Source organism: Bos javanicus, chromosome 20 (assembly GCF_032452875.1).
Source record: "Bos javanicus breed banteng chromosome 20, ARS-OSU_banteng_1.0, whole genome shotgun sequence".
Taxonomy (NCBI): Eukaryota; Metazoa; Chordata; class Mammalia; order Artiodactyla; family Bovidae; genus Bos; species Bos javanicus.
The window spans coordinates 59,372,391-59,396,176 of record NC_083887.1 but is presented as its reverse complement, the minus strand read 5'-3'; the positions used below and the strand labels follow the sequence as shown (position 1 = coordinate 59,396,176).

The 23,786-nt window shown below is 40.2% G+C and overlaps 1 long non-coding RNA gene across 1 annotated transcript; it reads right to left on the bottom strand.

The window, feature by feature from the left end:
• Positions 1-10,501: 10,501 nt before the first annotated feature.
• Positions 10,502-22,919, bottom strand: LOC133233747 (uncharacterized). Its single transcript, XR_009731824.1, has 3 exons — positions 22,479-22,919; positions 18,148-18,270; positions 10,502-10,803 (listed from the first exon to the last, which is right to left on the bottom strand). It is a non-coding gene; the product is annotated as an uncharacterized LOC133233747 (long non-coding RNA).
• Positions 22,920-23,786: the final 867 nt, after the last annotated feature.

The window sequence follows — 23,786 nt, the reverse complement described above, 5'->3', positions numbered from 1 at the left end:
AGCCCACCAGCCTCCTCTGTCAATGGAATTTTCCGGGCAAGAATACTGGAGCAGGTTGCCATTTCCTACTCAAGGGATCTTCCCAACCCAGAGACTGAACCTGTGTCTCCCATCTCTCCTGCACTGGCAGGCAGATTCTTTACCACTGTGCCACCCAGGAATGGGCTAATATTTCTGTCTTCCCAAAATCCATGTGTTCAAATTGTCATCCCCAAAGTGATGGTATTAGAAGGAGGAGACTCAGAGAGATAATTAAGTCATGAAAGTGATACCGTCAGGAATGGGATTAGTGCCCTCATAGAAGAGATATGAAAGCTTGCTACCTCTCTACTGTCTGCCACGTGAAATTACAAAGAGAAGACAGACACTTGCAAACTAAGAAGTAGTCTCTCCCCAGACACCATTCTGCAGGCACTCTGATCTTGCATTTCCAGCCTCCAGAACTGTAAGAAGTAAATGTCTGTTGTTTAGCCACCTAGTCTATGGTAATCCATTACAGCAGGTTGGACTGACTTCTTTTAGACCAAGCTGATTTTATTTTTGTTATTAATTTCTGAGTAACAAATTACCACAAACCTGATGACTTTAAACAAATACATTTAGTTCTCACAGTTTCTCTGGATCAGTAGTCTGGACACGACTTAGCTTGGTTCTGCAGGAAGCTACAATCAAGGAATCAGCAAGGACTGGATTCTCTTCTGAGCTGTGACTGGGAAGGGCCCGCTCTGAGTCAAGACAATTATTAGTTGCATGCAGCTTCTTGCAGGCTTCCAGTGTGAGAGTCTCAGTTTCTTTCTGGTGGTTGACCAAGGCCATTCTCATTTCCTTCAAAGCATGGCCCTCTCTGTAGGGCAGCCGATAAAGTGGCAGCTAGCACTTTCAAAATAAAGGATAGAGTTCTTAGCAAGACAGATATCATAATCTTTTATAATATAACCACATGTGCCTAGTCGCATATGTCCTGTCACTTCTTGTTGTACTCTGCTAGCTAGAAGCATGTCGCATGCCCCTCCCACACTCAAAGGGTGTGGATTTCATAATAGCATGAATCCCAAGAGGGGTCATGGATGCATATTAGACTCTGTCTACCACAGGGTGAAACAATTATTCCTGGGGTGGCACTGTCCCCTACATGCACAATGGATAACAACCCTCTCCCCTACATACAAAATGCCAGGATACACCCTCCCCAGTCATTTTGACAAACAAAGCTGTCCCTAGGCATTTCCAAATACAAGTTATATGCCTGAGAACCACTGCAGTTTCTGTTTATCAAACAGACACAAAGTTGCTAAATTTATATTCAGCTTGTGTTCGGCGGATGTGACCACTAACTAACAAGAAAATATGTCTTCATGTTTTCACCTCACAAGCAACATAGACAGTATAACCAATCCAACCAGCTGTGAGTTACATTTAGTAAAATTTAATTGGAATGGAGACCTTTAAATAAAAGTCACCCTAAAAGTATATTTATTTCATCATGAAAAACATGGTTTATGTAAGGAAACATAAAAGACAGTGGATTCAAAGAAATTTTTATTCATGAAACATTCATAAAACTAGACCCACCATTTTCCTGGTGAAAAGCCTTTGCAAACTTCTACTTAACTCTTTTGAAACTAAAGTATTCACTTCCTCCCATAGCATAGCGGCACAGTTGGGAGACTACAGGTTCAAATTCCCCAGAGGATAGACTTCATTTAATGTCTTTCCAAACTCTCCTCAGAATCACTGATACAGGAAAAGATAATTGTGTCATTTTTCATTCTCATCACACTTCCAAGATTGTTCTGACAATGGATTTATTTGATGCCTTTCAGAGTTCTCCTCAAAGATACAATCAAAAGAAAGAGAGTGCATCAAAGAATCTGGGGCATTTTTTGTTGTCCTTCATCCTTCATGATGAGACAAATTAAAAATAGAAAGAGACTCCAAATGAGATCTATTCTTGTTACCTCACGTTTCTTCTGGGACTAGCTTGCTAGTGATAAAAGCCCTCTTTCTTTGTTGAAATCTAACTTCTGCACATGTTTAAGTTTTCTGAAACACGTAGACAGGACCTCATGACCTTTTCTAAAGTATAATTGACCTATAAATATACTTCATATAAGCTTTGTAAATTTAGAGGAAATTTAGAACCATCTTCATTTTAGAAACTCATAGAATGTCAAGATTGATAATTCTGCTTTAAACAAAGTCTTCTTCTAGGATCAGGCAAACACAAAGGTTAAGATAACCCTGGTTTGAAAGGCTGATCTCTTAAGGACATTTCTCAAACTTTATGGGCACACAAACCACTCTGAGATCTTGTTAAAATACAGGTTCCAATTCAATAAGTCTGGGATGGGACTTGAAATTCTTGTGTCTAACAAGCTCCCAGGAGATGGCAGTGCTCTTGATTATGATTTAGGTTGAGAAAAGGGAGGTACTTGCTTCTAGCACAAAACAAGTTAAGAAGTTGCCCTAAACCTCTATAATAAAAATTTTGTAAAGTTTTAAGGCAATATTTAAACAATCAAAATGAATGCAAAAAATACCCATGATCAAAACATACCAAATACTTTAACAAAGACAGGCAGTAATTTTCATTACAGCCCTATGCTATTTTATAGCAGAAACCCTTATTCCCAACACATGCTACCTTGCAGATCCTACCATGCAAGCTTAGGAGGGTAAAAATTGGGTGGGAGCAGATTGGGCATGGTAGGGCTTAATATATGGTAATTTTTCTTTAATTGTAGAGGTTTTATTAACATTTTTCCATTTAATATCCATGAAATGCATAGGATATTTGATAAGTGTATATAAAGACACATTTTCCCTTTGACCCCAAGTTCTAACACAGCTCCGCAGGGCATTGCTGCAGGTCTTCAGATCATTCTTGGAGCCACAAGGCAACCCTGGCTGTCTGAGCAAAGAGCCTCTTTCTTGGTCTACATCTGAGGCCCACCTACTCAACATGGGTCACCAGCAGCAGCATGGACATCATCATTGGGAAGCTATGTAGAAATTTAGACTTTCAGGACCCTCCCATTCCAGAACTTCACAATCACGAGCTGCATTTTAACATGATCCAGAGATGATTTTATGTACAATAAAATCTGAGAAGTCTGGCTTTAAAAATTTCCAATCTCTCTCATCAGGATGTGAGCTCTTATTTCTCACATCCTTACGTATGCCTTCTCTCTAGATCTGAGCCTGTGTGCTTGGGTGGTTTCTTCATGTCTTAAGTAAAAAAAGAAAGCAAATTTCCTGTGGCATGGTATCTTTTTATATTCCTAATTGTGTTTCTGAGCCAACAATGATAAATGGCCTCTAGAAAGAATCCTATCCTCACATGGAAGAAAGAGAAGGAATGAAAAATGTAGGTTTATGTCCATAGGAATGTTTGATGTCTGCTCAGTACCAACTCTTCTCTTGCAGAGAGATGGATAATTTTTCAAGAAGAATGTCAGGACTGACTGCACTAACCTTGAAACTTCAGTCCACTTGGGCTGTAAATTTCTGCAAACTCACCAGTGAGTCTTTTTGAAAGAGAAGAGCAGAAGAGAAAGAGTGGGAATAGAGGAAATAATCTTGCCTCAGAAGCAAAAAGGAGAGTCTTGGAAATTAAATTCTGGGCAGTCCCAAAAAATGGCATTTATCTTCCACATTCACCTGAATGAAATGCATGCATTCCATAGGTAAAAATATTATCATCTACCACTCCCTCCAGGTAAACATGTCTTTACTAAAAAAAGTTTAAAATAAAAGAGTATAAGAGTTCCTTATACACTGTTGATGGAAGTGTAAATTGGTTCAGCGACTGTGGAAAACAGTATGGAGATTCAGCCCCAGATTGAAAAATAGAATAGCCATACAATCCAATGATTTCACAACTGTGTGTGTTTGAAAAAATAATCATTATCTTGAAAAGATATCTTCATCTTCCTGTTCATAGCCGTATTATTTAAAATAGCCAAGACATGAAAAAAACCTGTGTCCATTGATGAATATATATGTGTGTGTATATATACACACACATATATATGGCTTCCCTCATGGCTCAGACAATAAAGAATCTGCCTGCAATGTGGAAGACCCAGGTTTGATCCCTGGACTGGGAAGTTCCCATGGAAAAGGAAATGTAATGCACTCAGTTTTCTTGCCTAGAGAATTTCATATACAGAGGAACCTGGCAGGCTATAACCCATGGGATGACAAAGTATCAGACATAACTGAGCAACTAAAACTTTCAAGTATTTACATAATTGAATATTTTCAGCTATATAAAGAAGAAAATCCCACCATTGCAAAAATATGGATGGACCTTGAAAACATTCAGTCAGTTCAGTTGCTCAGTCATGTCTGACGCTGTGCGACCCATAGACTGCAGCATGCCAGGCTTCCCTGTCCATCATCAGCTCCAGGAGCTTGCTCAAACTCATGTCCATCGAGTCAGTGATACCAACCAACCACCCATCCTCTGTTGTCCCCTTCTCCTCCTGCCTTCAATCGTTCCCAGCATCAAGATCTTTTCCAATGAGTCAGTTCTTCACATCAGGTTTTTTCTTCCAGTATTGGAGTTTCAGCTTCAACATCAGTCCTTCCAATGAATATTCAGGGCTGATTTCCTTTAGGATGGACTGGTTGGATCTCCTTGCAGTGCAAGGGACTCTCAAGAGTCTTCTCCAACACCACAGTTCAAAAGCATCAGTTCTTCAGTGCTCAGCTTTCTTCACAGTCCAACTCTCACATCCATGCATGACAACTGGAAAAACCATAGTTTTGACTAGATGGCCCTTTGTTGAGAAAGTAATGTTTCTGCTTTTCAATACGCTGTCTAGGTTGGTCATAATTTTTCTTCCAAGGAGCAAGTTTCTTTTAATTTCATGGCTGCAGTCACCATCTGCAGTGATTTTGGAGCCAAGGAAAATAAAGTCTCTCACTGTATCCATTATTTCCCCATCTATTTGCCACGAAGTGATGGGACCGGATGCCACAATCTTCGTTTTCTTAATGTTGAGTTAAGCCAACTTTTTCACTCTCCTCTTTCACTTTCATCAAGAGGCTCTTTAGTTCTTCTTGTCTTTCTTCCATAAGGGTAGTATCATCTGCATATCTGAGGTTATTGATATTTCTCCTGGCAATCTTGATTCCAACTTGTTTTTCTTCCAGCCCAGTGTTTCTCATGATGTTCTCTGCATATAAGTTAAATAAGCAGGGTGACAATATACAGCCTTGAAGTACTCCTTTCCCGATTTGGAACCAGTCTGTTGTTCCATGTCCAGTTCTAACTGTTGCTTCTTGATGTGCATACAGTTTTCTCAGGAGGCAGATCAGGTGGTCTGGTATTCCCATCTCTTGAAGAATTTTCCACAGTTTGTTGTGATCCAAACAGTCAAAGACTTTGGCATAGTCAATGAAGCAGAAATAGATGTTTTTCTGGAACTTTCTTGCTTTATCGATGATCCAACGGATTTGGCGATTTGATATCTGGTTCCCCTGCCTTTTCTAAGTCCAGCTTAAACATCTGGAAGTTCATGGTTCATGTACTGTTGAAGCCTGGCTTGGAGAATTTTGAACATTACTTTGCTAGCTTGGGAGATGAGTGCAATTGCACGGTAGTTTGAGCATTCTTTGGAATTGCCTTTGGGATTGGAATGAAAACTGACCTTTTCCAGTCCTGTGATCACTGTTTAGTTTTCCAAATTTGCTGGCGTATTGAGTGCAGCACTTTCATAGCATCATCTTTTAGGATTTGAGATAGCTCAACTGGAATTCCATCACCTCCACTAGCTTTGTTCTTAGTGATGCTTCCTAAGGCCCACTTGACTTCTTATTCCAGGATGTCTGGCTCTAGGTGAGTGATCACACTGTTGTGGTTATCGGGATCATGAAGATCTTTTTTGTACAGTTCTTCTGTGTATTGTTGCCACCTCTTCTTAATATCTTCTGCTTCTGTTAGGTCCGTACCATTTCTGTCCTTTATTGAGTCCATCTTTGCATGAAATGTTCCCTTGGTATCTCTAATTTTCTTAAAGAGATCTCTAATATTTCCCATTCTATTGTTTTCCTCTATTTCTTTGTATTGATGACTGAGGAAGACTTTCTTATCTCTCCTTGCTGTTCTTTGGAACTCTGCATTCAAATGGAATTCAAATTGAAGACATTATGCTAAGTGAAATAAGTCACACAGAGAAAGCCAAATGATTTCACTTATAATGTGAAATAAGAAAAAAAAACTCATAAAAATGGAGAAAAAATAGGTGGTTGTCAGAGATGGGGGTGGGGCATGGGGGAAATGGGTGATGGTCATGAAAAGGCACAGAACTTCCAGTTACAAAGAAGATAAGCCTTGGGGATATAATGTAGGACACAAAGATTATAACTAACAAATTTGTATTCTGTATTTGAAAGTTAAGAGAATAGATATGAAAATTTCTGGTGGAAATTAACTAACTAAATTTATTATGGTTATTTTGCAATGTGTACATGTATCAAGTCATCATATTGTACAGTTTAATACAATGTTATATGTCAATTATTACCTCATCTCAGTAAAACTAGAAAAAATTAAAAATAAAATAAAAAAGCATTTACTCCTTTTCACCAGTGGGGAACTAATATTTTGAAGAATTGAACAACTTAAAACATCATGGATTACAGAGTTCTCATGTTGAAGAATGCTTAGATAGCTATTTTCCAATGATTATTTACAATCCAGAAACTGAAATAAAATCTTGGTTTGCCATTACAGAGGATCAACGCTTTATAGAGTTCATTGCTATCCAAACAGTGAAATAGAATACTATAGTGATTCCTCAATCTATATACTCAGAGAACTAATCACAGTGACATCTGGTGAACAGTTGAAGGGATGTAAGTAGTGAAGTGAAATTAGATAATGAAGCTGGGTGGAGTGGGGGTTGAGAAATCAATGAGGTTTTGGATAGAGTCTATTTCTTCTGAAAATGAAGTGCCAGTTGTTTATTTTACGTTGTATAATGTGCCTCTAAAACCACAATTCAATTGGCATACAAGTTTTAGAGATTCCTCTGCCACTGCCCTTGACATAAATTGGTTCGTAAAACTTGATATCAGAAAGCAAGAAAATGTTAGCATAAAAAGAATCATCTTCCATTTAAATAGCTGTCTAGTAAGGAAGGGTTAAATCTCAGAAATTGCAGCTGAAAAATAGCATTTTTCTTTTGACAGTTCAGGTCACTAGCACTCCCATTCAGTAACTGCACATTTTAACCTGTAAAATCATCCTCCCTCCAGTGTTCTTTCCTTTCATCGCAGGATATATACCACCCAGTTTGCTTTGTCTGATATTTGCTTTGACTGTGATCCATTTCATTCCTGCCCTCTCCTTCCTATTTTGTTGAGGAGTTTTTTTTTGTTTGTTTGTTTTGGTTTTGGGTTTTGTTTTTTTTTTTTTTTTGGTGCTTGCTAAAGGACTGGGATTGACAGTCCAAGAGACCAAAATCCTCTGTTTATCCAGAGGAAAGATAAGGAGAAAAGCAATGAGACTCAGCTTGGCTGACACCCAGGGCAGCCTCACTCTTGCTGCTGAGACCCAACTCTCAAGAAGCTTGCCCACTGGACACTCTTTAGTTCTTCCCCAAGGTCCTGGTGACCTATGGAGCAAGGCACACTAGCATAGATACTAACTTCTAGGGAACTGCCTAATGTCTTGGTATTTAATGTGGATGGTAGGTGAAATCTGCAAGAAGATATGGAACAAACACATGGGTCTCTTAGCTCTCCCATTTCTCCCGCCCAAACTACAGTGGGTTTTGGCATAACTTAGTAACAAGCTTGCAAAACTAGGTGTACATGTGTGCACAGGTGATGCACACAGGCATGCATGTGGGCATGTAGGTGTGTATGTGAGTCGAGTCATGGCTGATTCTTTGGGACCCCACAGACCATAGCCCACCAGGCTCCTCTGTTCATGGAATTCTCCAGCCAAGAATACTGGAGTGGGTAGCCATTCCCTTCTCCAGGGGAATCGAACATGGGTCTCCTGCATTGCAGGCAGATTCTTTACCATCTGAGCCACCAGGGAAGCCCCACTGTAGTGAATTCTCAAACTTGCCATCTTTTCTGTCACCTGGAGATCTTGTTAAATTTCAGACTCTAATTTAAATGCTCTAATATGTGGCCTGAAATTCTTCATTTTCAAATAAGTTCTCAAGGCACTGCTGGTCCAGTGACCATATTTTAAATGACAAGGGTTGTATTTAGGAAAGACCAAGAGGTACTTGTCACCAATCAAGTGCCTCCCTCAGTCATTTCTAGAGTTGATTTCACGATAAAAACAAGGAAGTTACCTTGATACCTAAACCACTAAATCCCTCTAGAGTGAGCATCATTACCTCTGCATTAGTTCATTTCATTGTGGTGATGAACACTGATAGGATAAGAAACCCATAATTCAAGAAGAAACTATGTATTATTTGCCAAATAGATACTCTGGACTAGGAACTGGACTAGGAACACTATACCCATGAGCCTGAAGAATACAGGATGCTCACACCCTGCCCTCATCCTTAAACTTGGGCTATAAGTTAATTGGCACAAGTCTTCTCTGCTGCTTGGGAGCTTGACCTAGGAGTCTCCAGTCAATATGAATCATTTATTAACCCCCCTTCAACTGGAGACTAGACCAAATTTTATTTTCCAAACAACAGGCACTATTTTCCAACAACAACAATAGGCACTATTGTCTGCTTTTATCCTAGTGGGTTGATCTCAATATGTTACCATTTTAAACAACAATGAGAAATATGTATAGTTTTTTTTTAAGTAACTAGAAATGTTTCTTATCCAATAACTAGAGATTAATTTTTAACTTTGGAAGAATTAAATATCTCATACAAGCCAACCCTCAAGGCAAAATTCTAGGACACTTGCTTATATAAAGATGTGACAAGGTCTATATTAGCATTCCCTAGTCAAAATATTAAATTTGTTTCCTCATAATTGTGGGTCAGAACAGAAAAGTCTGACACATAATAGAACTCCTCATCGAATCTCCAAGGAACTCCCTTTCCAAAGTGGCTTAAAAATCTATCAGTAGAAAATGCACGTTGAGGAGACAACCTTTCATATGGAAAATTTTTTTTAAGGTTGGAAGTTGAGAGATCCTAAGTGGAAAATTATCAAAAGGTGTCACAGTTGCTGGACTTCCCTGGTGGCGCTGGTGGTTAAAAAAAGAAAAATAAACACACACACACACACACAAGGAGACTTAAGAAACTTAAGAGATGTAGTTTTGATCCCTGGGTCAGGAAGATCCCCTGAAAGAAGGCATGGCAACCCACTCCAGTATTCTTGCCTGGAGAATCCCATGGACAGAGGAGCCTGGTGGGCTACAGTCCATGAGGTCACAAAGAGTCAGACACAACTGAAGCAACTTAGCACATATAGCATCACAGTCGGTAGACTCTTTTTGAAAAATAATGACACATTCTCTCTCTTCATGTCTGTAAACATCAGAAACCCTTACACATATGTATACCATGAGAAAACAAAAAAGTAAGCAAAAATGCCCTGTAATTTTCCTTTTAATTTTAATTTTTTTCTTGGTTATTTTTATGTTTTTTTTAATCGACCACCCACTTCAGAGCCTAATCAGCAAGACACCAGCCATCTGCTTAAATCCTCACAACACAGCATCTTACATCCTTGTCTTCTGAGTCTATTCCTCTCCATTTTCTTATGGTCTCTGAATGTTATATTACTATCCATTTATATCAAAAGAACTAATGTGACCTTCTCTTCACTCTAGAAAAACAAACATTACATTATCTTGCTTGAGGGTTTGTTCTCAAATAAGCAGATCAGATTTTTGCTCTTTAAGTTATTTCTCATTTTGTGCTTTAAAACTTTTTCCTAAAAAATTAAGAAAAATACCTTCTGCCTTGTCCAATAAACTCTATTAAGAATAAAGCAATGATCACTTTTCATATTCAATACACATCATATTTATTTTCAGAAACTTCCAGGTTTGAGGTCACTGGCTTACTGAGGTTGTAAAACTCTGCAATGAGATCATATTATAAAAAAGGAGTAATACTCTAAATATAGATCATGCTTAGAAACCATTTTTCATTTAAGTATAAGATCTCTAGGTCCTTACTTTATCTGCCTGATGGATCAGACTGGAAAGAATCTGCCTGCAATGCAGAAGACCTGGGTTTGATCCCTGGGTAGGGAAGATCCCCTGGAGAAGAGAATGGAAACCCACTCCAGTAGTCTTGCCTGGAGAATTCCATGAGCAGAGATGCCTGGTGGGCTACAGTCCATAGGGTCCCAAAGAGTTGGTCACAACTGAGTGACTAACACTTTCACTTTCACTCCTCTAAAAAGAGTGACGTATCTCAAAAAGTTGTTAAGAAGGATGCCTAGAACTACTTTTCCAAATCATGTTTCTCATAACAATATTAGCAGTATGTATTCTAAAAGCTAAAAATCATAATCAAGGAAGTTAGGAAAACATGAAGCCAAACACAGTTCAACAGAATTTATTGCAGGAATTCTCTGAGCTTTTAGAGTTCTGCAGTAGAAACCGGCAAGGCACTGACCACTTCTCTTTTTTGCACATAGACATATTAAATTGCTACATCTTCCAACTGCTTTACTAGTAAGGTTGCAGCCATTTGACTGGTTCTATCCAATAGAACATGATCAGACTGATGTGCCATTTCCCGGTTCCACCTCCTTCTCTTTACTTGCTTCACTGTTTGGGAAGCTGAAGGCAGAGGATCCATTAGAGTCTTCAAAGGAAACTGGGGATGGTTGTGTAAGAACCTAATTGGAAAAGAATTTGAAAAAAAATAGATACATGTATAAGTAGTTAAAGAACCACTTTGCTGTACACCTGAAACTAACACAACGTTAATTAAATCAAGTAAAATCATAGCTTCACAACACTGTAAAACTTCTTTTAAATTAAATAAAACTAATTAAAATGATTTAAAGTCCTAAATGTAAGGCCAGAAACTATAAAACTCTTAGAGGAATATAGACAGAACACTCTTTGACATAAATCACAACAAGGTCCTCTATGACTCATCTCTTAGAGTAATGGAAATAAAAACAAAATAAACAAATGGGACCTAATTAAGCTTAAAAGCTTTTGCACAACAAAGGAAACTATAAACAAGGTGAAAAGAAAACCCTCAGAATGAGAGAAAATAATAACAAATGAAACAACTGACAAAGGATTAATCTCCAAAATATATAAGCAGCTCAATACTAGAAAAACAAACAACCCAATCAAAAAAATGGGCAGAAGATCTTAACAGACATTTCTCCAAAGAAAACTTACAGATGGCTAACAAACACAGGAAAAGATGCTCAACATAGCTCATTATTAGAGCAATGAAAATCAAAACTACAATGAAGTATCTCTTCACACAAGTCAGAATGGCCATCATAAAAAAAAAAATCTATAAACAATAAATGCTGGAGAGGGTGTGGAGAGTAGGGAATCCTCCTACATTGTTGATGGGAATGTTAATTTAAAAAATGTGCACCATACCTTACTCGAAGACTCTTGAAGAACTCAGATGTTAAGTGATCTGCAGTAGATAGTGTGGGGTGTAAGTGGATGGTGTTATAAGTATAATGAATGTTATGTGAATGGTAAATACAGGGTACAAAGTGTTTGGTCTTCTTCTTTTTCTGGTTTTGTTTTTAGGAAACTTTGCTATGAAGAAAAGGCATAAGGACATAGCTAGAGGTAGACAGTGGGATGTCTGTTACACAGATCAGATCAGATCAGTCCCTCAGTCGTATCCAACTCTTTGCGACCCCATGAATCGCAGCACGCCAGGCCTCCCTGTCCATCACCAACTCCCGGAGTTCACTCAGATCCACATCCATCGAGTCCGTGATGCCATCCAGCCATCTCATCCTCTGTCGTCCCCTTCTCCTCCTGCCCCCAATCCCTCCCAGCATCAGAGTCTTTTCCAATGAGTCAACTCTTCACATGAGGTGGCCAAAGTACTGGAGTTTCAGCTTTAGCATCATTCCTTCCAAAGAAATCCCAGGGCTGATCTCCTTCAGAATGGACTGGTTGGATCTTCTTGCAGTCCAAGGGACTCTCAAAAGTCTTCTCCAACACCACACTTCAAAAGGATCAATTCTTCAGCGAATCCAACTCTCACATCCATACATGACCACAGGAAAAACCATAGCCTTGACTAGATGAACCTTTGTTGGCAAAGTAATGTCTCTGCTTTTGAATATGCTATCTAGGTTGGTCATAACTTTCCTTCCAAGGAGTAAGCGTCTTTTAATTTCATGGCTGCAGTCACTATCTGCAGTGATTTTGGAGCCCCCAAAAATAAAGTCTGACACTGTTTCCACTGTATCCCCATCTATTTCCCATGAAGTGATGGGACCAGATGTCATGATCTTCGTTTTCTGAATGTTGAGCTTTAAGCCACCTTTTTCACTCTCCTCTTTCACTTTCATCAAGAGGCTTTTTAGTTCCTCTTCACTTTCTGCCATAAGGGTGGTGTCATCTCCATATCTGAGGTTATTGATATTTCTCCTGGCAATCTTGATTCCAGCTTGTGTTTCTTCCAGTCCAGCGTTTCTCATGATGTACTCTGCATAGAAGTTAAATAAACAGGGTGACAATATACAGCCTTGATGTACTCCTTTTCCTATTTGGAACCAGTCTGTTGTTCCATGTCCAGTTCTAACTGTTGCTTCCTGACCTGCATACAGATTTCTCAAGAGGCAGGTCAGGTGGTCTGGTATTCCCATCTCTTTCAGAATTTCCCACAGTTTATTGTGATCCACACAGTCAAAGGCTTTGGCATAGTCAATAAAGCAGAAATAGATGTTTTTCTGGAACTCTCTTGCTTTTTCCATGATCCAGCAGATGTTGGCAATTTGATATCTGGTTCCTCTGCCTTTTCTAAAACCAGCTTGAACATCAGAAAGTTCATGGTTCACATATTGCTGAAGCCTGGCTTGGAGAATTTTGAGCATTACTTTACTAGCATGTGAGATGAGTGCAATTGTGTGGTAGTTTGAGCATTCTTTGGCATTGCCTTTCTTTGGGATTGGAATGAAAACTGCCCTTTTCCAGTCCTGTGGCCACTGCTGAGTTTTCCAAATTTGCTGGCATATTGAGTGCAGCACTTTCACAGCATCATCTTTCACAATTTGGAATAGCTCAACTTGAATTCTATCACCTCCACTAGCTTTGTTCATAGTGATACTTTCTAAGGCCCACTTGACTTCACATTCCAGGATGTCTGTTACACAAGGAGGATTTAAATATATTTCCACCATGAAGAGAAAGATTCTTTAGAGCAAAGAGGATGAGCAATAGCAGAGTAGGAATGATTGATTGTAAAAGTTCTCCAGGAGACCCTGGGACTCCAATTACCAGAGGATTAGCCTTCAATTGGAAAAAGCTTCCAACTTTTTCAAGATCTCAGAGCAGGGAAGAAGGATGAGCATAGAGACATATGTTTTTAGTGGCAGGGGGTCCAATCAACAGAGTGCTCCCTCAGTGGTTTAGGGATTTTCTCAGTAGGTTAAAGGCATTGTAATTGGCAAGTAGAAAAGAGGAGATGTGAGTGTTATTAGGATAGTCTCGGACAGTTACACTGAACCGATATAATTAAGAAGTAATTATTTGAATGCTAATTGTAATAAATTGAAGCAATAGTGTCTTGGGGTTTTTGGAGCAAACACATTATTTTTGAAAAATCATTTCTCTTTTTCCTTTGTAATAAAAAAGAACATTAGTAAAATTGCAAGGCTTTGCTAGTGGTTTTTAAAAGTGAATTATAGCTCTGCCATCTTCTAGGTATTTTCAGCCAATTTCTACGATTTATTTGGGAAGATAACCAAAAAAAAAAAAAAAAACCCAGAAAGCCATATTTTCAACTACACAATCAGGAAAGGAAAATCACCAACTAATAACATTTCTCTATCTCAGTCAGTGCTAGACTGCGTCATTACTTATTTGTAATAAACGTCTGAGTCCCCTTTTCTTGCCTCCACTTCATTTTCTTCCTTGCTGTTACAAACCAAGTGCAGATGTGCTTTGCTCTCCTAGAGGAGAGGGCTCCAGCCCTGTTCTCATGAACTAGAGACACAGCCTGCTCTGCAAGTGTTCCAGAGGCAGAACCAACACTTGGGGGCTTAGAGACAGGGAAGCGGGAAGGGGGCGTGTTACCATCACAACCACCAGGCTTATCAGTAAGCCCCAGGAGAGAACTAAATGGAATAAAAATGTGACTGAAGACATGTAAGACTGCAGAAGTGTGGTCAGAAAGCCCTTTGATTAAAACAGAACCAAAATGCAGGTGCCACATAATAGCAGGAGGATGCCTTCTGCTATGGCCTTCCAGCCAGGATGCTCTTGAAAGCAATTCTATGTATATTCACAAACTATGTTTGTCAGCAAGATTAAGTACATCAGGGAAGTACTAAGATGTACCAGACACGGCTCCATGCTTGGTACAGCGACTCTGTTATCATGGGTTACAACTGAATACCAACCTCTTGGAGAAAAGTCAGAGTGAAGTCACTCAGTCTTGTCTGACTCTTTGCAACCCCATGGACTGTATAGCCTACCAGGCTCCTCAATCCATAGGATTTTCCAGTGGGTTGCCACTCCAGTACTGCAGAGTTCTTGCCTGGAGTATTCTTGCCTGGAGAATCCCCATGGACAGAGGAGCTTGGTGGGCTACAGTCCATGGGATTGCAAAGAGTCAGATATGACTGAACTGCTAAGCACCAACACCGAGGTGAAGTTACACAGAGAAGAACCAGAGGCAGGCTGGAAACAGGAAAGCCTTGCATGCTACTCCAAAGGTAATAAAGCACCCATTTGTACTATTATTCTTTCCACTTCACACACCAAAAAAAGGAATCATTGGATGATTCTGGAAAAGAGCCAGGTGATCCTTGCCCTAAGCCCACCCACAATTTGATTCAAGGCTTTTTCAAGTAACCTGGCCTCTTTAGAGCTCAGACTTTCTTTACAAAGGAAATTAAATTAGATCTATGATTTTCTGAGGTCCAGACACATTCAGGAATTTAATGGAGGGCTTTCCTGGTGGCTCAGTTGTAAGGAATCTACCTGCCAATGCAGGAGACGTGGGTTGGACCCCTGATTCAGGAAGATCCCATATACCTCAGAACAACTAAGTCCATGAGCCACAACTATTGAGTCTGAGCTCCAGAATTCAGGAGCCACAACTGCTGAGCCCATGTGCCCTAGAGTCTGTGCTCCACAAGAGAAGCCACTGCAAAGGGAAGCTAGCACATTGCAACTAGGAAGTAGCCCCCACTCTCTACAACTAGAGAAAAGTCTACACTGCAATGAAGACCCAGCATAGACAAAAGTAAATAAATAAAATTTTTTTTAAGAACACATTGGAAGTGATGGGTGTCATCCCCTAAAGTATGAACTTGTAGATAAATAGACACAAAGATTTTGGAGCTTCCCTGGTAGCTCATCTGGTAAAGAATCTGCCTGCAGTGCAGGAGATACCAACTCAATCCCCGGGTTGGGAAGATCCACTGGAGAAGGGATAGGCTACCCACTCCAGAATTCTTGGGCTTCCCTTGTGGCCCAGCTGGTCAAAGAATCCACCTGAAATGCACTCCATTCTGGCCCGGAGAATTCCCTGGACTGTCCATGGGGTGGCAAAGAGTCAGAGCCACTGAGCGACTTTCACTTCTTACTACACAGATTTCAGATACTTCACTAGCCCTAACAGTCCAGCTATTGATCCTATCATGGATTGAATTGTGTCTCCTAATAAGATATGTTTAAGTCCTAATCCTTGATACTTGTGAAGCAACCTTGTTTGAAACCTGGGTCTTCTTAGACAACATCATCCTGGATGGGAGACAGAAGGTAGTTTGCCTGTGAAATGAAAATATCTCCTGCCATGTCAGTAAGCAAGAAATGTCACAGCCATCAATGACTTCTGGCCTCCAAATGTGAGTGAGGGCTCCCCAAAACTGAGATCCAGTGGGTGCTGCCACCTATCAAGGTGATTGCTGAAGAGCTGGGGGTATGCAAGAAGCAGTCATCTGCCACTCCTTAAGGTGAACAATGAAACAGGATTTGGTCTCAGAAGGCTGAGGTGCTTACGAAACGACTGAATTCAGTGAGCCCAGAGGCTTGCATCTTCCTATATATAGAACGCTAAATTCCTTAACTTGTTATCTTGATGTTCAGACTGCCTGCTCCCTTTGTTGCTAACTTGTGTACAGCCTGACTCCCCCTCTTATTGGAGTAGTTTTCTGAGAGCTACTGAGATGCTGTCTCCTGGGCTCAGAGTTCTAAACATTCCCACCAAATAAAATAACTCTCTACTTTCAGGTTGTGACCATATATTTTCATCAACAGCCCTGAGCTGTATCTGTTTGTGTGCTTCCAAGAAGAGGAGAAGAGACAGAGATACCTCATGTGATGATGGAGGCAGAGACTGAAGTGGAGCATTGACACCCTAAGGAATGCCAAGTATTGCTAGAAACCACCAGTCCATCCTAAAGGAGATCAACCCTGAATATTCATTGGAAGGACTGATGCTGAAGCTGAAGCTCCAATACTTTGGCCACCTAATTCGAAGAACTGACTCACTGGAAAAGACCCTGATGCTGGGAAAGATAGAGGGCAGGAGAAGGGGATGACAGTGGATGAGATGGTATGATGGCATCACTGACTCAATGGACATGAGTTTGAACAAACTCCGGGAGATAATGAAGGACAGGGAAGCCTGGTGTGCTGCAGTTCATGGGATGGCAAAGAGACACGACTGAGCGACTGAACAGCAACCAGAAGCTGGAGGAGGCAAGGAAGGATCTTTCCCTAGAGACTACAGAGAGGGTGTGGCCCTAAAGAAAAGCCCACACAGCTGATACCTTATTTCAGACTTCCAGCCTCCAGAACTGGGAGAGAATAAATTTCTGTTGCTTTAAGCTGCCCAGTTTGTGGTTCTTTGTTATGCAGCCCTCAGATCTAATATAGACCCAGCAATGTGACTCCCCAGACAAGTAACTGTTAGTTCATCTCTAACACTCACACACACCCCATCAGCAAATCCTCTTTGGCATTACCTGCAGATTATATCCAGACTTGGATCATTTCACTACCTCCCACTCTAGTTCTCTGGTCCAAGCCTCTGTCAATCACCTCTTGCTTAGATATCACATTTTTCTACTTTAGTCAGTGTTAAGCTGCTCCGTTGCTTATTGTTAATAAGCTTCATGTTCCCCTTTTTTGCTCACCTCTTCATTTTTCATTTTCTATTACAAATCAATGCAGACATGTTTTCCTGCCCTTGGAGCTTGCATGTCTTTATCTCAACCAGAGGGCAGCAACTAGGATACGTGTGTGGACCCATCTGCAAGTAGAGATTCTAATTAATGATATTTTCCAGGGGAACTCCATGATCTACTAGGTGTATATATGCCATGTCCCAGTCCCCATCAAGACTCAAGAGACTACAGAAGTGACTTCCTGGAGCCCCTTGTGTTTACAAATAAACTTGTTTTTAAATAAATTTTTATTGGAACACAACCATGACTATTCATTGATACACTGTCCACAGCCACTTTCATGCTACAACAGCAAAGTTGAATAGTTGCAACAGAGACTATATGCCTCACAAAGACTAAACTATTTACTCTCTGACCCTTAATTGAAAATGTTTGCCCCCTGCTCTAGACTACCTGGGACTCTGAAATTCTCTGTCCAAAAGGCTCCGAGTTCCCTTCCAGGGGCTGCTTGAACTTCTGTAACAATGAAGATGAAAGTGAAAGAAAGTGAAGTCGCTCAGTCGTATCCGACTGCTTGCAACCGCATGGACTGTAGCCCACCAGGCTCCTCCATCCATGGGATTTTCTAGGTAAGAATACTGGAGTGGGTTGCCATTTCCTTCTCCAGGGGATATTCCCAACCCAGGGATCGAACCCTGGTCTCCCGCATTTCGGGCAGACACTTTACCGTCTGAGCCACCAGGGAATCCCAACTATGAAGATATTTCTTTTAAAATTAACTTTATTCACTCTGTTTCCCAATTAGGCATCAGGTAAAGTTATATATAAATCACCATGATTAATATGCATATATAAAACAAATACTTAGACTTTGCCAGTGGTTACCCTTATAAGCAGCTCTGGTGAAGTATTCCTGACATGGGCTATGACAAGAGTCATTGTTGAGTTTTCCACCAGAGACTCTCACACTATTCATTCAGTAGATTTTCAACAATGATGATATCCAAGCTGTGGACAAAAATAGAATTACTAATTATGCACCGGCGGGGATATATCTCAGAATAATGTAGACACACTCCATGCTGTCATGAAGTGGACAGTCAAGTAAGGAACCCAGAAATCAAACAAACATTAGTATAAAAAATATCTACTTGAACTTCTCTTACATGCTAGAAAGGACAGTGAGGGGTTGCAAAGCAATTAGAAGAGGTGAACCAACTTTGACTGGCAGGGAGGGAGGAGATCACAGGAGACTCCTTTGAGGAAATGACATTTAAACTGAGCCCAGTGGGATGCATAGATGTTAGCTGAGCAAGGACAGAGCATTTGTCATGGCCCTGAAGCACAGGAGAGCTTTGATCAACTGTAGGAAGACCAGTGTGGCTGGAGTGGAGTGAGCAAGGTGGCAATGGTGTTAGACTAGACTGAAGACAGCTGTAGATCCTAGATCAAAGACAGTCCTCTACACAGAGTTCACGCACTTTTCTGTAAAGACCAGAAGATTAGTATTTTAGATTTTGTAGACCAAGTAGCAAAATCAAGGATATATGCAGTCAGTCTATATCAAGATAGAGAAGAAATTCTCACACATTTTTATTGACAAAATACACTACCAATACAGTACAATTTTTATTTGTGATTAGATCAGATCAGATCAGTCGCTCAGTCCTGTCTGACTCTTTGAGACCCCATGAATCCCAGCACACCAGGCCTCCCTGTCCATCACCAACTCCCGGAGTTCACCCAGACCCACGTCCATCGAGTCAGTGATACCATCCAGCCATCTCATCCTCTGTTGTCCCCTTCTCCTCCTGCCCCCAATCCCTCCCAGCATCAGAGTCTTTTCCAATGAGTCAACTCTTCACATGAGGTGGCCAAAGTACTGGAGTTTCAGCTTGAGCATCATTCCTTCCAAAGAAATCCCAGGGCTGATCTCCTTCAGAATGGACTGGTTGGATCTCCTTGCAGTCCAAGGGACTCTCAAGAGTCTTCTCCAACACCACACTTCAAAAGCATCAATTCTTCGGCGCTCAGCCTTCTTCACAGTCCAAATCTCACATCTGTACATGACCACAGGAAAAACCATAGCCTTGACTAGATGAACCTTTGTTGGCAAAGTAATGTCTCTGCTTTTCAATATGCTATTTAAGTTGGTCATAACTTTCCTTCCAAGGAGTAAGCGTCTTTTAATTTCATGGCTGCAGTCACTATCTGCAGTGATTTTGGAGCCCAGAAAAATAAAGTCTGACACTGTTTCCACTGTATCCCCATCTATTTCCCATGAAGTGATGGGACCGGATGCCATGATCTTCGTTTTCTGAATGTTGAGCTTTAAGCTCACTTTTTCACTCTCCACTTTCACTTTCATCAAGAGGCTTTTGAGTTCCTCCTCACTTTCTGCCATAAGGGTGGTGTCATCTGCATAGCTGAGGTTATTGATATTTCTCCCGGCAATCTTGATTCCAGCTTGTGTTTCTTCCAGTCCAGCGTTTCTCATGATGTACTTTGCTGCTGCTGCTAAGTCGCTTCAGTCATATCCGACTCTGTGTGACCCCAGAGATGGCAGCCCACCAGGCTCCCCCACCCCTGGGATTCTGCATATAAGTTAAATAAACAGGGTGACAATATATAGCCTTGACGAACTCCTTTTCCTATTTGGAACCAGTCTGTTGTTCCATGTCCAGTTCTAACTGTTGCTTCCTGACCTGCATACAAATTTCTCAAGAGGCAGGTCAGGTGGTCTGGTATTCCCATCTCTTTCAGAATTTTCCACAGTTTGTTGTGATCCACACAGTCAAAGGCTTTTGCATAGTCAATAAAGCAGAAATAGATGTTTTTCTGGAACTCTCTTGCTTTTTCCATGATCCAGCAGATGTTGGCAATTTGATATCTGGTTCCTCTGCCTTTTCTAAAACCAGCTTGAACATCAGGAAGTTCACGGTTCACATATTGCTGAAGTCTGGCTTGGAGAGTTTTGAGCATTACTTTACTAGCATGTGAGATGAGTGCAGTTGTGCGGTAGTTTGAGCATTCTTTGGCATTGCCTTTCTTTGGGATTGGAATGAAAACGGACCTTTTCCAGTCCTGTGGCCACTGCTGAGTTTTCCAAATTTGCTGGCATATTGAGTGCAGCACTTTCACAGTATCATCTTCCAGGGTTTGAAATACCTCAACTGAAATTCCATCACCTCCACTAGCTTTGTTCATAGTGATGCTTTCTAAGGCCCACTTGACTTCACATTCCAGGATGTCTGGCTCTAGATGAGTGATCACACCATCATGATTATCTGGGTCATGAAGATCTTTTTTGTACAGTTCTGTGTATTCTTGCCATCTCTTCTTAATATCTTCTGCTTCTGTTAGGTCCATACCATTTCTGTCCTTTATCGAGCCCATCTTTGCTTGAAATGTTCCTTTGGTATCTCTGATTTTCTTGAAGAGATCTCTAATCTTTCCCATTCTGTTGTTTTCCTCTATTTCTTTGCATTGATCGCTGAAGAAGGCTTTCTTATCTCTTCTTGCTATTCTTTGAAACTCTGCATTCAGATGTTTATATCTTTCCTTTTCTCCTTTGCTTTTCACTTCTCTTCTTTTCACAGCTATTTGTAAGGCCTCCCCAGACAGCCATTTTGCTTTTTTGCATTTCTTTTCTATGGGGATGGTCTTGATCCCTGTCTCCTGTACAATGTCACGAACCTCAGTCCATAGTTCATCAGGCACTCTATCTATCAGATCTAGGCCCTTAAATCTATTTCTCACTTTCACTGTATAATCATAAGGGATTTGATTTAGGTCATATCTGAAAGATCTACTAATCAGAAGAATGGAATTCTTTTGGGGGAGGATATACTTTTGTTTGCAGCTTCAAAGTTAGTATTTCCTATGATTAAAATTGATTAGATTTTATGTGTTTCATCTCTGAAAATGTCTTTTCACACATATAGGTATATCAAATACCAATATAAACCCACGATTTCACTTGAACATCTCTATCATTTGGAATCAGGCATTTGTATAATTCTGTTATACTCTTCTCTTGATATTTGCCTTTTAACTTACCTTTATGTTGCATATTAATCATTTCCAACAAAAGTTAGGTGGAGGCTTCTCAACTACACAATCAAAATGGGTTTTGAAACACAAAGTTTCCTTTGCACATGCATTGAGGTCTGAAAAGCGCTGCTGGCATTGTAGATAGACTCTGCTGAAAGGTCATTTGTTTTATCATATTTGATGATGCTGGATAGTCTTTCTTATCAAGTGACAAGTTGATAAAAAATATAAGATTCTAGACCACAATTCAATAGTAGATTTTTAATCTTATATGATATACAGTTTTGTCTGTTTCTCAAATGGTTGTCTTATTCCCTTACTGGAAACCAAAGTTTTAGCTTTCCACAATCCAATTTATAGGGCATACTCAGTTTCAGTTAAGAATTTTATACAGTATGGCTTCAGACAGTAAAGAATCTGCCTATAGTGCAGGAGACCAGAGTTTGATCCCTGGGTCAGGAAGATCCCCCTGGAGAAGGAAATGGCAACCCCTCCAGTATTCTTGCCTGGAGACTCCCATGGACAGAAAAGCCTGGTTGGGCTACAGTACATGGGGTCACAAAGAGTCAGATGTGACTGAGGGACTAACTTTTATACAGTATATACATATACATTTATTTATTTATTTATCAATCCAGAAGATAAAGTGATCAGGAAACAGGACCAACAGTCCAGTTGTCTCTTAGATCCACTTCTTTCTTTGCTGTTCTCACAGCATTTCTCACCATAGGTGAGTCCTTAGCACAGATGGTCCTTTACTCAAAATTCTGTTTCAAGAACCTCAGAGGAACTTTCCACCAAATTATCCTAAGTGCTTAGATGGCAATAAAGCCAGCAAGCAAGTGTTTGTTGTAATAGTTTTGCAAGAATTTAATGAATTTCTGCAGTCTGAAGTCTGCTGAGAAAACTCCCACATACTGACATGACTGAGTGGAGAGATCAACTGAGATTCTGCTTCTCACTGTGCCAAATCCCCATCCCTTTAAAGACAAGCAAAGGACCCCAAAAATAAAACAGCACTGGCAGATGGACTTGAGAGCTGAAAGCTGAAGATAGAAAGTGATCCTTCATAAATGTGTGCCTGTTTTCGTTTTCTAGTGACCATAAACTCAGAGGTATAAAGCACAGTTATACTGTATAAAGTACAAAGCACTTTAGCTCACAGTTTCATAGAAAGATCCATCATGGTGTGACTGGGTCCTCTGCTTGAAGCTGAAACTGATGGGAGTGAGTTCTCATCTGAAGGGTCTGGGGAAAAATCTTCCAAGCTCACTCTTGTCAGAAATCAAAAACTGCAGGTTGAGGGACTATTAGCTGGAACCACACTTCTCAATTCATTTAGGCTGCAATATTCCTTAACAGAGGACTTCCCTGGTGGCTCAGTGGTAAAGAATCCTCCTGCCAATACAGGAGACCCGGGTTCACTCCCTAGGTGGGGAAAATCCCCTGGAGACGGGAATAGCTACACACTCCAGTATTCTTGTCTGGAGAATTCCATGGACAGAAGAGCCTGGTGAACCATAGTCCATGAGCTCACAAAGAGTCAGACACAGCTTAGTGACTAAACAACAACAACATTTCTCAACAGGTGACACCCAGTCCAGCCCATCCAGATAATCATTAATTGTGCCACATAACAACCTAAGCAAAGGAGAAAAATACATCTGATTCATATTCCTGTAGATTGTGAAGAGTGTGTACACAGTGGGAGGGAGAATTTGGAGGGTGGGATTCCAAGAGAAAAACAGAAGTTTAATACACATGTAGGTATACAGACACCAGGATACAATTCTTTTTGCCTTTTGACATTTTAGATTTCATTTCTGAATCTCAAAAAGTAATCTTCATACTAGAAATGGTGTTGCAGTGCAAGATTTGTAGCTGAGTACTATGATGATTCCATAAATTTAAAAAATGGTAAAATATCAGAGGGCAGAAGAGCTCCATGGACATGAGAGCTCAAATAATAATTTCATTTCTAAAGCAAACATCACTCTTCTGTCAACCAAAAACTTCCTTCTTACCAAAACATTTTCCACACAAGGATTATAGTCATTGAGAATATTTAGCTATGAATATGCAAGGGTGAATATTTGACAGTGGAATAGTCAATACATTCAAATATTTGTAAATTCATTTAATCCTAATTTTTTACAAGAATAAAATTATTTGGAGTCATGAAAAATATCCTATTGTAGGGAATGCCTGTATATTGTATAAAGGGATTCCATTACTTCCCCCACAAAATACATATTTTTAACAGAGAGAACATTAAGGGTAAGTACTTTTTAAATTATGAGTTTGAATATTTGCAACCCCATGGACTGCCATAAGCTAGGCTTCCCTGTCCTTCACCATCTCCGGGAATTTGTTCAAACTCATGTCCCTTGTGTTGGTGATTCCATCCAACCATCTCATCCTCTATTACCCTCTTCTCTTTCTGCTCTCAATCTCTCCCAGCATCAGAGTCT